This window comes from Artemia franciscana, chromosome 3 (assembly GCF_032884065.1).
Source record: "Artemia franciscana chromosome 3, ASM3288406v1, whole genome shotgun sequence".
NCBI lineage: Eukaryota > Metazoa > Arthropoda > Branchiopoda > Anostraca > Artemiidae > Artemia > Artemia franciscana.
In genome coordinates, this window is record NC_088865.1 from 26,748,334 (window position 1) to 26,754,764 (window position 6,431).

The window sequence follows — 6,431 nt, forward strand, 5'->3', positions numbered from 1 at the left end:
GCTTAAGATTTTACATCTATTTTTAAAATCAATATAATTACTACAAATCCTTGCATAACAAAGTAACTGTGAGAAAAATGCTGAATATGTGATATTTGAGTGTATATTACTTTCAGGGAATGGGAAACTAATCACTTCAAAATCAAAATCATCTGTTTTATTATACATTTTAAAACTTAATTTATTATTATCACAAATATTAATATTTAAATCTAAGAAATGATCTTCATGACCAGCACCATGACTATATATCGATCTATATTCACAGGTGGGACACAGGGACACAACTACAATGGTGCATAACTAATATGGTGTGTAATAACTTACATGCGCAGGAGGGCTTGGGGGGCACAAAGCACCCCCACCAACTAGGTATTGGGGTGGCACAAAGTGCCACCCCAACAGCTTGTATATATATATATAATTCTTCTCAATTCCTCTTTGGTAACAAGGTGCAAGGGTTTTAGTCTTGCATAATTTTGCTCAATTGGATACTGTTTGTTACCCTGTGCATATTTTGAGTGAAATTCCTCAGGGAAGTCTTGGGTCCTATACTATTTAACATTTCTTAATAATATTCTATTTAAAATTCTTCACCAATGATGCTCCTTCTAGTATCAGCAGTAAATCAACTCTATGCAGACTATTGTGTGCTATTTCTATTTGTTCCCAAAAAAGCAATTAGTCTTCTATAGCCTACAAAGGACTTGTGTATCCTAAGCTTGAAGTTGGAATGTCTCTTGCCTCCCTATATTCAAAAACAACAACATATAAGTTCTAGGAGATGTGTAGAGACATGCCACTAAGTTAAATCTGGCATGTAGAGCTTTCTTACCCTATAAAACTATCAAAGCTTAATCTCACTATACTTGTTTATAGGCTAGGAGAAATAGAGGGGATGCCATTTTAGCCTAAAAGTTATTGAGGGGTAATATTCTCCAAGTATTATTCCCTGTTGTTAGTATCAACTCATGAACTAGAGGTCATCATCACTTCAAACTTGTCAAGCAGCCTATAATATCTTGAGTCTGCACTCAATTCTTTTCATCATAATTTGTCAACAGTTTGTGGAACAAACTATCTAATGAAAGTTAGGCTACTGCTGAATCTGCTGATGTTTTCAAATAAAGCCTGGATGCTAAGCAGTCCTCTAGAGAGCATAAGCTTAATTGGGATGTTACTGATCATGGAACAGCACCTAGTCACTAAAGAACTTTGAATACAACTCAAGTCTGGAGCTCTACAAGGGGAAATCCATAGATTGCTCCTAACTGCAATTTGAGGTACTTATAAATGTTTTATAGTCGATTTTTTTTAGCTCAGTAGACCTAGGATATCTTGCTTGGGCTATTCAGTAATTAGCCAAGGCTATGAAAAATCAAATGTACAGATAAATAATGGTCAAAAGCAGTTGACTAGCCTATGTGAAATAAGGAGTATTCAATTTTGAGATCCAAAAAAGGTAACCTTGAACAGCCTGTTATTCTTTTCTAAAAAGAAATTGTAGAATCTGGTAAAATCTCCTTCAAAAAATAAACACATGCAGAAGCATTTTTTCCTTTTGTTTCTTCAACAAAATATTTGTTTTTAAAATTCTTTGTTCAAACAGATGTCTCATCACTATCGCTAGCTTAAAGCTATTTTCAAACTGTTCGTGGTAACGAACCGTAGCCTACTGCTCACACTGACGGGTGCGTTGCGGGAAACGCAATGCGATGCGTTTTCCGCATCGTCACAGCGATGAAATCGTTGACTCTTTTCACATCAGAAGTTGTATTTCTTTGCAATCTCATTATGTTCATACATTCCAAATTTACTAGGATCTTTGCAGTTGGTCACTTTCTCTGCATCTGAGTCATTAAATTCCTTTTTTTTAAAACAAATTTGCCCTGCATGGTCCTGACATAGGATTTCGTACCTTCACCATGACTGTTGCTCAGTTTTAATTCACAGTTTAGATCTACATAGCCTAGGCTGGGCTAGTAGAGCAGAATTACCAAATTAACAGCTGCATTTGTAAAAAAAAGGGTGGGAACACAGAAAAGTAAAACAAATATCTTCCGAATTATTTTTAGTGGATTATGAACTTTTGATATACTTTGGTGGATAACTAATTGTTGAAACAATCCAGTGTTCTGTTTACGGCATCATGTCTGACAAATTCGTCTCTCTGGAGATATCCCTCCAAGACTTTTGAATTAAATAGGATCTCTTATGATAAATACTTGATGAAATTTAAAAGCTGAAATCAGCCTTTCAACTGCCACCATGTTCTTTTCTTCCACAATCCGCAAGTGTTTGAACCGTATGTATTGGATTTTTTCAATACATGAGTCTTGTGGAACACCGCAAGGATGAGTGGCAATAGATGATTGCATTCCTACACGACACACAATCCGCTGCGGCTTTCCAGAAATTTATGCTCTGTGCAAATACAAGGTAAGTAACGAGCGTCGCAGCTCAATGGCAATCGACACTATATATATATCTGAACTTTGACATCAATAGATAAATAAAAACAAATTGGCTTATTATGTTGATTTCAAATATGCGAGATTCATTATGTTTAGTGGCACTCAGAAAAGTATTGAGCCCGAGAAGATTAGCCTGATTTTTGAAAAAGGGGAAAATACCCCTTAAAAGTCAATAAATCTTAATGAAAATTACACCGTCAAATTCAGTGTATCGGAGAACTCCCTTGTTGAGGTTTCAAGCTCCTATCTGCAAAAATGTAGAATTTTGCATTATTTGCCAGAAGAAAGATCACGGATGCGGTGTTTTTCTTTTTCTTTTTCAAACAGTTCGTGGTAACGAATTGTAGTAAGGAGCGATGCGGCTCAATAGTAACCAAACTTCTAAAAACAATATTTTGATACCAATAGTTACATCAAAAGAATATCTTTTTAATGCTGATTTTAAATAAGTAAGTTTCATCAACTTTAGTCTTACCCATCAAAAGTTACGAGCCTGAGAAACTTTAACCTATTTTAGAAAATAGGAGGAAACATAAAATCTTAACAAAAATCACACCATCGGATTTAGCGTATCAGAAAACCCTGCTGTGCAAGTTTCAAGCACCTATATACAAAAATAAGGAATTTTGTATTCCTATTTGTATTATTTACCAGAAGACAGATCACGGTTGCGTGTTTATTTGTTTTGTTTTGTGTTTTTCCCCAGGGGTGATCGTATCGACCCAGTGGTCCTAGAATGTCGCGAGAGGCTCATTTTAACGGATATTAAAAGTTCTAGTGCCCTATTTAGGTGTTCAAAAACTGGAGGGTACCTACGCCCCCTCCTACGCTCATTTTTTCCAAAAGTCACAGGATCAAAATTCTGAGATAGCTGTTTTATTCAGAATAGTCGATAAGCCTAATAACAATGTCTTTGGGGACGATTTACTCCCCCACAGTCCCCGTGGGAGGGGCTGCAAGTTACAAACTTTGACCAGTGTTTGGACATAGTAATGGTTATTGAGAAGTGTAAAGACGTTTTCATGGGATTTTTTTGGTTTGGGGGAGGGAGGGGTTGAGGGGAGGGGGATCTTTCCATTGAGGAATTTGTCATGGGGGAAGAGAATTTCCATGAAGGGGGCTGTAGGATTTAAAAAGCATTGTTTAAAAAAACCATAAAAAATAAATATAAAATGTTTTCCAACTGAAAGTAAGGAGCAGCATTAAAACTGAAAATAAACAGAAATTATTACGCATATAAGGGGTTCACCTCCTCCTAATACCTCACTGTATACTCTAAAGTATTTATAGTTAAAACTATTTGTTCTATGGGCTTTGTGATTCAGGAGCCATTCTTGAGGAACTCGGACCAAATTTAGGGTTTAATGTAAAGAGCGAGTTATTGACGAGGGGGCACACCCCCTCATATATGTAATAGAAAAGCTAATATAGAATTTCGTTACGTAAGTTAATTCGCATGTTAAGTATATTTTTTACTAATAAAAACGTTCGTAAAAAAACTAAAAGTTCTAGTTGCCTTTTTAAGTAAACAAAAAATTGGTGGGCAACTAAGCCTCTAACCCCACTCCTTTTGTCTCAAAATCGTCAGATCAGTACTATGAGAAAGCCATTTAGCCAAAAAAAAAAAAAAAAAAAAAAAAAAAAATGCAAATTTCGTTGTAATTATTCATGTGCGGAAAGCCAAAATCAAAACATGCATTAATCCAAAAACGTTCAGAAAAAAAATAAAAAAAAGATTTTTTTTAACTGAATATAAGGATCGATTTAAAACTTAAAACGAACAGAAATCACTCCATATATGAAAGAGGCTGTTCCCTCCTCAACGCCGCGCCCTTTACGCTAAAGTTTTTTACTGTTTAAAAAAATATAATTTGAGAGAAAGAGTCAAACTTTAGCGTAAAGGGCGGGACATTGAGGAGGGAACAGCCCCTTTCATATACGGAGTAATCTCTATTTGTTTTAATTTTTAATGTCGCTCCTTACTTTCAGCTTTAAAAAACTTGTTTTAGTTAAGTTTTTTCAGGGATGATCGTATCGAACCGATGGTCCTACAACATTGCGAGAGGGCTCATTTGGATGGAAATCGAGAGTTATATTGCCCTTTTCAAGTGACCAAAATATTAAAGGGAAACTAGCCCCCCTCCCACAACCCTTTCCCCACAAAATAGTGTGATCAAAATTTTATAGAGCCAAGATAGCCATTTGGTTCAGCATAGAGAAAGGTCTAAAACTATGCCTTTGGAGATAACATGACCCCCTGCCCCTAGGAGGTCTTAAGTCAAAGTTAAAAAGTCTTTTTAAGTTAAAAAAGCTGCCCATTGCTTACGCATAGTATTTGTTGTCCATAAGGAGAATTTTCCACAGGACAGATAATTTTGCGGGTGAACTTTCCAAGGGAAATTTTTACTGGGGAGATTTGACAGAGTTTTTGTGCGAAATTCGTTTTGTCTTACTTTCTCTTTTTCAACTCAATTTTGCATCCGTAGATGCTCCGAGGAGTTGTACGGTGGAAATTTTCAGTGGTTTCGTAATTCCGGGGAAAAAATTTCAATGAAGGGGAGATTTCCAGAGTGATCAAAGAAATGATTAGAAATTAAAGTTTTTTTTTATTGAAAGTATGCTAAGGAAAATTTTTCAGTCTGAATCGTCCGCAAGATATTTTATGGGGGGGATTTTCAGCAAGGACGAAACTGCCCGGCGGAAATTTTTCGGGAGGGGGGTTGTGTGTTTTATTAGGGATAATTTTTCGACGAAGGGGTTTCCCCTGAGGGGATGGAATTTTCATAGAGGCTGAGTCTGATTTAACAGCACTATTTGCTTGAATGAATTTGATAAAATACAACTGCATTGGATCCAGCAAGAATTCCCCAGACTTATATTCTAATTTTCTTTCGGGAAACGTCGAGCTAACTATTAAAATTTGGTGATAGTAGAAGCACTGCCCTTAAAGTATGCATTGCAAACAAATCAAAACGGCTTTACATTGTATTTGTCTCAGGGCTGCCTCATGTTGCGAGTAGTGGTAAATGGAAGTAGTAGTCAGCAAACCCGATTTAAATCCTTACACTATTTCATTTATGTTATGGTATTGCAATGTGAATCCGACATAACTTCAAGAAAATCACATTAAAATCACAAATTTCAGTATTGCCTTATCTGCTCGATAAAGGGGGTGAATATAAAAATCCAAGCTTTACAGGAAACAGAAAAAAAGTTACAGTTTTTATTTTCTGGGGTTAACAATAAACCATAGAACAAGGTTGAAATAGTATTGAAGTTGTTTTACTGAAGTTCAAGGACAATTACAGAAACATTGCTTGAAAAACGGAAAATAATCAAGACGTAAAAATACCGCATACAATACTCGTTTTATGAATTAAGTTGAAAAAAAGCACAAAGAAAGATAAAGAGCCATATTAAACCTAAAAAGCAAAGATAAAGTCATAAATTAATTCAAATGAGACATTTGCAATCAATGAATAGATGAAACGTAAAAAAATTTAAGTGGTTACCACTATAAACGCATTAATTAATCCAAAAATGAAAGGAAATTAAAGTGAATATTAATGTCAAAGTTAAAAAAAAGAAATAAAATTTACCGCAAACGGGAGTAAAGAAATAACTTCCTAGACCTTTTATGGTTTTAAAAAATCATCATAACAATAGAGACTACTGGAATGAACCAAAGAAAGCAGACCAATACAGAAAGACTAAATGTGGTTTGTATTAGATCTACCAGAAATTTTTTGCACTAAATCCCACCATTTGAATACACATGTAAACAAAAAATCTTCTAAAGATTTTTATTTTCATTGACGTTAAACTAACCCTGTCTTTATGCCCTGTAAGTTACATGCCAATCAAACGCAAAAGAGGATGGGATCATCATTAAATGTCATGAACCAATACAGCAAAAACTAGTTTCAAATTTATGATCAATAACCTGATGAAGAAACT

The 6,431-nt window shown here is 35.2% G+C and overlaps 1 protein-coding gene across 1 annotated transcript in view; it reads right to left on the reverse strand.

The window, feature by feature from the left end:
- The window catches only part of LOC136025093 (F-box/WD repeat-containing protein 7-like), a gene marked incomplete in the record, with an annotated part of 48,714 nt that extends 47,106 nt beyond the window's left edge, over positions 1-1,608 (reverse strand). Inside the window, 1 exon segment of the mRNA XM_065700816.1 lies at positions 1,468-1,608.
- Positions 1,609-6,431: the final 4,823 nt, after the last annotated feature.